The 9,283-nt window shown below is 43.3% G+C and overlaps 1 long non-coding RNA gene across 10 annotated transcripts; it reads left to right on the forward strand.

Annotated features, from left to right (window-relative positions):
• The first annotated feature begins 595 nt into the window (after nt 1-595).
• LOC145133769 (uncharacterized) lies at nt 596-3,828 on the forward strand. 10 transcript variants are annotated; one of them, XR_013718735.1, is made up of 10 exons: nt 596-1,113; nt 1,287-1,338; nt 1,512-1,620; nt 1,709-1,943; nt 2,180-2,236; nt 2,311-2,615; nt 3,018-3,117; nt 3,204-3,257; nt 3,340-3,538; nt 3,661-3,828. It is a non-coding gene; the product is annotated as an uncharacterized LOC145133769 (long non-coding RNA). The 10 variants fall into 10 exon arrangements; XR_013718739.1 differs by having other exon boundaries at nt 3,340-3,438; XR_013718743.1 differs by lacking the exon at nt 3,661-3,828 and having other exon boundaries at nt 2,311-2,450; nt 2,565-2,597; nt 3,340-3,620.
• The last annotated feature ends 5,455 nt before the right edge of the window (nt 3,829-9,283 follow it).

The following is a 9,283-nucleotide window of genomic DNA, read 5'->3' on the forward strand; positions in this document are numbered from 1 at the left end:
ACATAAATGACTATATTGTTAAATTTAAAATCAAAAACAATGTTTAATGTTTTAAATAATTATAATGATAGAAATTAAAACGTTAAACAAATAAATTATAAAAAATTAATTAACAATAACAACAACTATAAATAAAATTAAACCATATATTATATTTAATTTTATTCATAAGCAACTCGCGGGTAAAAGTCATTCAAACGATTTAGATTATACAGTTATAATAGATGTATATATTATCATATAATTCAAAATAATTAATATATTATATCAATTTAGTATACGAATTCTTATATCTATTATACAGTTATAATAGATGTATTATACAATTCAAAATAATTAATATATTATATCTATTATACAGTTATAATATATATATATATATATATATATATATATATATATATATATTAAAGATTACCATCTTTATGAATAGTGAACATCCTGATTTTTTGGCAAAAATAGCCCATAAGTTTTCATATTTTTAGTGGTTCAGATTTTTGGCACTAAAGTTTGGTATATTGGCAATTTGGTCCCTTAAATTATTAATAGAGGTGTAAAGATAAGGATGGGGCTGATATGTGTCGTTCCGGCGTCTCCCCTGGTGGTTCTCGTGGGTTCTGCCTTATCTTCCCCCCACCCACTTTCTCATCCAACCATATTCGGATTTCACCGCTTTTCGAAAACTCTCCATCTTCGTCTAAACTCATCACCTTCAAATTTCTATTGATCGTTGCTTTTGTTTTCTTCTCCAATCTACAGACGGGACCATATAGATGAGGCAAGTGATTCCAACAGACACGATGCAGATGAGGCAACTGATTCCAACAGACCTAGCAAGGTTTCAAACAAAGAAACTTAGGGTTTCTTGCTTTCTTCCCTTTTCAGGTCAAGGTACACCATGCACTGCTGACGTAGCAGCTTAAACTCCACCACCTTCATGGGTCGGTACTTGTACGCGTGCTCCACGAAGCGGCGATTGGGTTGGGGGTTTCGTTCACGGCCAGGGTCCGCTGCTGGTGCGGGGCTTCCGCTTTGAAGAAGAGGGCTTCCACCACCACTCTCTGGGCGAAGTCGTGGTCGAAGTTGTTGCAGCAACGATCAGGTACAAATCAGGTACAACCTTTGCTGCTTGCCTCCTGTATCTTCTATTTTCCTTTCGTTTTTTTCTTGCCTTTGTCGGGAACAGTCGAGTTGTGCAACCGAGTTGTAAGTTGTACATGTGAGATTGTTGGATTATCTTTTTTGGATTTTGGCTTGACTTCAATTTCAAAATTTGTTTGCTTCAGGTACGTATTATGAACCTCAGGTTACAAAATTTGGAAATTTTGTACAAATCAGGTACAACCTTTGCTGCTTGCCTCCTGTATCTTCTATTTTCCTTTCGTTTTTTTCTTGCCTTTGTCGGGAACAGTCGAGTTGTGCAACCGAGTTGTAAGTTGTACATGTGAGATTGTTGGATTATCTTTTTTGGATTTTGGCTTGACTTCAATTTCAAAATTTGTTTGCTTCAGGTACGTATTATGAACCTCAGGTTACAAAATTTGGAAATTTTGTTTGATCGATGATGGAAGGAAAAGCGTCGAACCATACTCGCATTCAAGTGCTCATATTCTTGGCTAGGTATTGAACTAAAGACGAATCTGTTTTACTGGGAATGATTTTTGTGTATAACGTGGATGCTGAATTCACTTGTATACATTGTTTTCAGCTCATTACAGGCCCTTGAAATGTTTGTGCACTACTAGATCTCTCTTTCCCCCCACGCGACATCGACGTGACCATGTTCAACTTTAGTTGTATCTTGTATGATCACTAAGCCATTTTCATTGACTATGCTGCAGATTTTCAGAGCCGTGGCCTACACATCAAGACTCAAAATCTATTGGTATGCTTCTCTACATATTGGAGTGTGTCACATGGACATCAAGCCTCAAAATCTGTTGGTATGCTTCTCTCCTGAGATATAAATCATAACATTGGTTGATTAATTTATTAGTCCATGTCATGTGCGTGCATCATTTGTTTAACATTTAAATTTGCACCGGTGTCTTTCCTTGAGAGGGACTATGTATTTATATAGTTTATCCAAGATCCAAGATAGGTTCAGGTTGATTGTAAATTTATTTTATCATTTTGTGTACCATACCTGAAGTGTATGATTCTCCTTAACTCTTAACAGGTAAACCCACATACCGATGAGGTAAAGCTATGCGAGTTTGGAAGTGCAACAGTTTTGGTATGTGCCCATGTTTATATCATATGTATTACATTGATATTTGTGTTGCATTACATTTGATGTGTTTTTGATAGGTAAAAGGAGAGCCAAACATATCTTATATTTGTTCAAGGTACTATTGAGCGCCTGAACTAATTTTAGGGCGACTGAGTACACCACTGCGATAGATATCTGGTCTGGTGGATGTGTTTTGGCAAAATTGCTGCTTAGACAGGTGGGAGGGTCTTTCAGATTCAATTCGGTCTACTAGAGGCTACACCTTTTTTTTATGGATCTAATAAACATCTCATTTGTACAACCTGAAAGCATGTATCTGTTGTAATTCCAGCCTCTTTTCCTTGGTGAGAGTGGAGTCGGCCAGGTAGTGGAAATCATAAACGTACGTACTTGTGATTTTTTAAATTATTGTTCATTGATATTTGTTATTGAGATTTGTGTTCAAACTGAAATTATGTGCACAATACATAGTTGGGGATTATGTAAACTAAACTGAGGTGTAACACACATTTTCCGCCTTGCAACATCAAATGTTTATTATATATTATATCATATGATCCAGCAATCAGCTTTAACTAAAAGGGTTTTTCTTTCCTTGGTTTTCTTGCATTTTGTGGAGCGTGAAACTAACTTGTAGGCTTAGTTTTTTCTGAAAACATGTTGATTACATTTTGTTGCTGATATTGGGAATTCGGGATATCATTTCTCTTGGTTGCTGCGGTTTATAATCTCTGTGACAGCCTTGATAAGTAGATAAGTCATGTACGTATGTGTCTTTGTACAGAATTTGGTGAAGAAGCTTAAAGATGTCTGATTTGTACATACAATACGCTGAGAAGCTTCTACAATCTGGTGAAGTTTAGCGTTGCTTTTGCTTAAATGAGGTAAGTGCCCTCGAACTTGAAAGATGTGTGTACCTCCTGTATATATGAGAAAAAGAGTTATCAAAAGGAACTCCATATACTTACAGATTCTGTGTCCCTAAAGAAGGAGTTTAAAAATTAATGACTTGATTAGAGGAGAGGTAATTAATTTTTATACAAAAATTAATTTAATAACTTATCAGACATTAAAAATTTGATATTGTTTAATGATGTTGTGTAAAGGTTAGTTGGAATCTAGACACACTTGGCGATTTTGAACACTTGTGCTTCAGGGCAGAAGAACACTTACCTAATACAGTAAGGCAAGCATTGATATATAAGGTAGTTTTATTTTAATATTAATATAATTTTCATATACAAAGGGGGTTTATTCATAAGTGTTACTGAACAAAAAGAGCAAATTCCGTATTTCAGTCAACAAGTGAGTATTTTCTTATTATTTTTTTTATTAATAAATTATGGAAACTGATATATATATATATATATATATATATATATATATATATATATATATATATATATTATTTGTTTTTTTTATTTCAGGATCTTAAGGAGCTTTTCAGTATCAGAAAACAGGGTTTTGATGTTTCTTTAACTCAACAACAGTTGCATGAAGAGCATTATTGTGAACAGAAAATGTTTGTACTATGTAATTCATTAAAAATAAGGTTTTTTTAATGTGATTTGAATTATTAAATTTCTTCAGAACAATTTCTTTTGTTACAGGGATGCATCTGTTAAAGATCACACAGTTTTTTTTAGTCTCTTTGTAACACCGTAAATTTCAAAACAATTTTTCACATTTTAAAACATATTTTCATTCATAAATATTATAAAATCTCATTGTTTCACATATCAATCCATAAAACACAACCCAAGATCATAATGTATAAAAACTCATAATGTGTGTACTGCTCATGCCGGCGCCTTCCCGCGATCCTCACTGGTACCTGAAACACATAACACAAAACACTGTAAGCATAAATGCTTAGTGAGTTCCCCAAAATACCACATATAACACATATTAGCCACTCGAGGCTATAACTCTGTGGGCCTTCTGGCCCTGACTCTGTGGACCCTCTGGTCCTAACTCTGTGGACCTTCCGGTCCTAACTCTGTAAACTCTGGAATACACACAGCATAAATCACATAGAAATAATGCAGTGCAACACATCACATAAATAGCATACAAGATACTCTTCCACATAACTCTAATTACCACTCAAGGTAAAGTATAGTGAGAAGACTCATCTCAGATAACTCGGTAAACCTCGAACTCTGAAATACTACACTAGCCTCCGCCGAATCACATAAATAATTACTCTAATTAATACAACTTCTAAAGGCTAGACTAACCCCTCTCTATAAGTTCTCTAAGAAGGGTAAAAGACCATTCTACCCCTCTAATGGCTCATAAGTCCAAACATTGACTAAACCCTAAAAGTCAAAGAAGTCAACTCCGGTCAACGGTCAAACTTTGACCAGACTCGTCGAGTGCACTCGGGCGACTCGGCGAGTCCACACTGGCCCTCAGAATCCTTCTAAGCCTCGCTTGGCACGATGAGTTCCCTCTCCACTCACCGGGTTACTCAGCAACGAATCGCGGGGCAACCTCGACTCGACTCGTCGAGTCCACTTATGAACTCGGCGAGTTGCTCCCATGAAAACACTCATCTGACCTCCTGAGGTCAGATCTGCTCCTCTAATCTATAGATCTGACTTCCCCATGACCAATAACCACGTAAAGGTCGAATCTTGCTACACATGCATTGCACCCATGACTTATTTTGGTGAAATCCCTTCTAACATGGCAACCTATGTCCATTTCCTCCATAGAACCACAAAAAGCAGAATGGTTCAGGCTCTCTGGACCTCAAAAGGTCCAGATCTAGAGTTTAGCACTCAATGGGACACTACACTCAACTAAACAAGCCATACAAGGGTATAGAAAACCCTAAATTCAATGCTCTTAAGCAAAACAGAAGAATAGGATCGAATAGCTACCTCAAAGCTGAAATCCAAGCTGAAAACCCACTGAAATGCAATCCTCTTGACCTCCCCTTGCTGGAAACACTTTCTCCTTGCAAAATCACACCAAAAATGATCAAAGATGCTCAAACTCTCTCACAACTCGCTCAAGATCAATAGGGTATCTCTCTCTGGACAGGTAGCCGCACAAGAGGGCTATAAGGTCCTTTAAATAGGGCTCAGGCCCGGGGATTTAGGGTTTCAGCTTACAGCGCGGACTCGTCGAGTCCCTCCTTTCCAACTCGTCGAGTCCCTTCATTAATCCAGTTAGCAATCGCGATCCTACTCGACGAGTCTAAGCGTCAACTCGTCGAGTCCACCTCTTAAACTCAAAAATAAATGATAAAATATAATACCTGGACATCCGGATGTTACAATTCTCCCCCACTAGAATCATACTTCGCCCTCGAAGTCTTACTCCGCAAACAACTCTGGATGCTGCTCAGGCATCTCCAACTCCGACTCCCAAGTTAGCTCGGACCCTCTCCGATGTTGCCACTGGACCTGCACCAGGGGCACCTCCTTGTTCCTCAGAACCTTGATCTTCCGATCCATAATCGCAGCTGGCCTCTCAACATAATTCAGGCTCGCATCCACCTGAATATCCTCCAATGGCACCACCGCCGATTCGTCGGCTATACACTTCCTCAATTGAGACACATGGAAGGTATCATGAATCTGGCTCAACTCCGCAGGTAGCTCCAGACGATATGCTACCTTTCCCACCCTCACGGTTACCCTGAACGGACCGATGTACCGGGGCCCCAGCTTGCCCCTCTTCCTGAATCGGATCACTCCTTTCCAAGGAGATACCTTCAGGAGTACGAAATCTCCCACCTGGAACTCAAGCTCGGATCGTCGCCTATCCGCATAACTCTTCTGGCGACTCTGAGCTGTCAACAACCTCTGTCTGACCTGCTGTATCTGCTCTGTCGTCTGAAGCACTATCTCAGTACTGCCCATCACTCGCTGCCCTACCTCTCCCCAACATATGGGAGTCCGACACCTCCTCCCATACAACAACTCGAAGGGAGGCATACCGATACTCGAATGGTGGCTGTTGTTATAGAAAAACTCAGCCAATGGGAAATACGTGTCCCAACTTCCTCCGAAGTCCAACACACATGCCCGAAGCATATCCTCGAGCGTCTGAATCGTCCGCTCACTCTGTCCGTCCGTCTGGGGGTGGTAAGCGGTACTGAAATGCAACCTCGTACCCAACTCCTCATGGAATTTCTTCCAGAACCTGGAAGTGAAACGCACATCTCGATCTGAGACAATCGAGATCGGTACTCCCTGCCGCGATACCACCTCCCTCACATACAACTCTGCCAGCCTCTCTGCAGAAAAGCTCTCACTGATGGCAAGGAAATGAGCACTCTTCGTCAACCGGTCAACGATCACCCAAATTGCATCGACACTCCTCGCAGTCCTCGGCAATTTGGTGATAAAATCCATGGAAATTTGTTCCCACTTCCACTGGGGAACCTCAAGTGGCTGCAACTTGCCATGCAGATGCTGGTGCTCGGCCTTAACCCTGCGACAGGTCAAGCACCTCTCAACAAACCATGCAATACAGGGCCACTAATAGTATCTCTTCAGATCCAAGTACATCTTAGTGGCCCCGGGATGGATCGAGAACCTCGATCTATGCGCCTCCTCCATCAGAATGGAATGTGCCCCGCCCTCAAACGGCACCCAAACCCGACCCTAGAAGGTCATAAGTCCTCGGCTATCGGCAACGAACTCAGACACCTGCCTGACTACCCGCTCTCTCTTGCGGTTCTCCAGCCTCATGACCTCAACCTGAGCCTCCCGAATGGTGTCCAACACCGGAGTCATCACCGTCAACCTCAAACAAACATCACGAATCGGGGCACTCTCTGCCACAGCTCAAGGCATCGGCTACAACGTTAGCCTTGCCCGGGTGGTACAGGATCTCACACTCATAATCCTTTAACACATCCAACCATCTCCTCTGGCGCATATTCAGGTTGGGCTGATCCATCAAATACTTCAAGCTCTTGTGATCCGTGTATATGGTACACGAAACTCCATACAAATAGTGACGCCAGATCTTGAGGGCGAACACCACAACCCCCAACTCCAGATCGTGAGTGGGATACCTCGTCTCATGAGGCTTCAACTTCCTCGATGCGTATGCTATCACATGCCCCCACTGCATCAGCACCGCACCCAATCCCGAAATCGATGCATCATAATATTCCACAAAATCCTCCATCCCTTCTGGAAGGGATAACATTGGGGCTTCGCATAATCTCTGGCGAAGTGTCTCGAAGGAGGCCTGCTGCTCTGGGCCCCAACTGAAAGCCACGCCCTTCCGGGTCAACCTGGTGAGAGGAACATCAATCTTGGAGAAATCCTTAATAAATCTCCGATAATAGCCGACCAACCCCAGAAAACTCCATATCCCGGTGGGGGATCTCGGCACCTCCCAACTCACCACTGCCTCAATCTTGTCCGGATCGACCAATATCCCATTCTGGTTAACGAGATGCCCCAGGAACTGGACCTCTCGTAACCAGAAATCACACTTGGAGAATTTGGCATAAAGCCTATCCGATCTCAGAACTCCGACGATCTCCCTCAAATGCTCCTCATGCTGCTCCCTGGATCTCGAATACACCAATATATCATCAATGAACACGATCATCAAACGATCCAACATCGGCCTGCACACTCTGTTCATGAGGCCCATGAATGCCGCCGGTGCATTGGTGATCCCGAAAGGCATCACCACGAACTCGTAATGCCCATAACGAGTCCTGAATGCTGTCTTCTGGATATCCCCATCGCGCACTCTCATCTCATGATATCCAGACCTCAGATCGATCTTCGAGAACCAAGACGCTCCCTGCAACTGATCAAACAAATCGTCGATCCTCGGTAAGCGGTAACGGTTCTTGACTGTCAACTTGTTCAACTCCCGGTAATCAATGCACATCCGGTGTGAACCATCCTTTTTCTTGACAAAAAGGATCGGCGCTCCCCACGGCGAGCTACTCGGCCAAATAAATCCCTTCCCCATCAGCTCCTGAAACTGCGAGGATAACTCCTGCATCTCTGGCGGCGCAAGGCGATAGGCGCTGCCCCCGGAACCAAATCGATGCGGAACTCTACCTGCCTCTCGGGAGGCACACCCGGCAACTCCTTGGGGAAAACATTCGGGAACTCGTGCACTATCGGAACCTCATCAACTGATCTCGGTCTCTCCTCACCAATCCTCGTATCCACCACGTAAGCCACAAACCCACTACAGCCCTGCTGTAGACTCTGCCTCGCTCTGGCCGCCGAACAGAACGTTGACCCGGAACGGGTACCCTCGCCGTACACCGTAAGAACTCCCCCACTAGGGTCTCGTATGGTCACCAGCTGTCGCTCGCAGTCGATAACCGCTCTAAATCGGCTCAACCAGTCCATGCCCACGATGACACATACATCACCCATCGCAATCGGGACCAAGTCAATCGGAAACTCAACGCCGAAGATCTCGAGTACACATCCTCGAATCACATTAGTGGCGTACACCGTTCGCTCGTCAGCTATGGAAACTCGCAGAGGTCGACTCAACGCCTCTCGACGGGTACTGATGTGATGACTAAAGGCTAAAGATACAAAAGATCGTCTCGCACCCGAGTCAAATAACACCAAGGCAGGTACAGAACTCACAAGAAAAGTACCTACACATATCATAATATAAGCACAATATCTCAAACATCATAATAAATACATGAAAGAATACATACCAGCCACAACATCGGGTGCCGCGCGGACCTCCTCTACGGTCAACTGGAAGGCTCTCCCCCGTGCCTTTGGTGCCTCGGCCTTCACCGGCCGACTCTCGGTAGCTCGAACAGCAGCAGGGGCAGATCCCTGCGATGCTCCCTGTGCTGGCCCCCGCAGCTGCGGACACTCGGCCTTCCAGTGTCTGGTCTGGTTGCAGTGGAAACATACTGCAAACCCCTTGGGGCAATCCTTGGCCATGTGCCCCTCCTTGCCACACTTGTAGCAAGACCCTGCTCTACAAACCCCCTCATGACCCTTGCCGCACTTGCCACAAGTGCGACCCTTCTGTTTCCCTGATCTCGAATCAGCGGGCTTGGCCCGCTTGGCTGCC

This window comes from Lactuca virosa, chromosome 8 (assembly GCF_052849685.1).
Source record: "Lactuca virosa cultivar CGN04683 chromosome 8, Lactuca_virosa_CGN04683_v6, whole genome shotgun sequence".
NCBI classification, from domain to species: domain Eukaryota; kingdom Viridiplantae; phylum Streptophyta; class Magnoliopsida; order Asterales; family Asteraceae; genus Lactuca; species Lactuca virosa.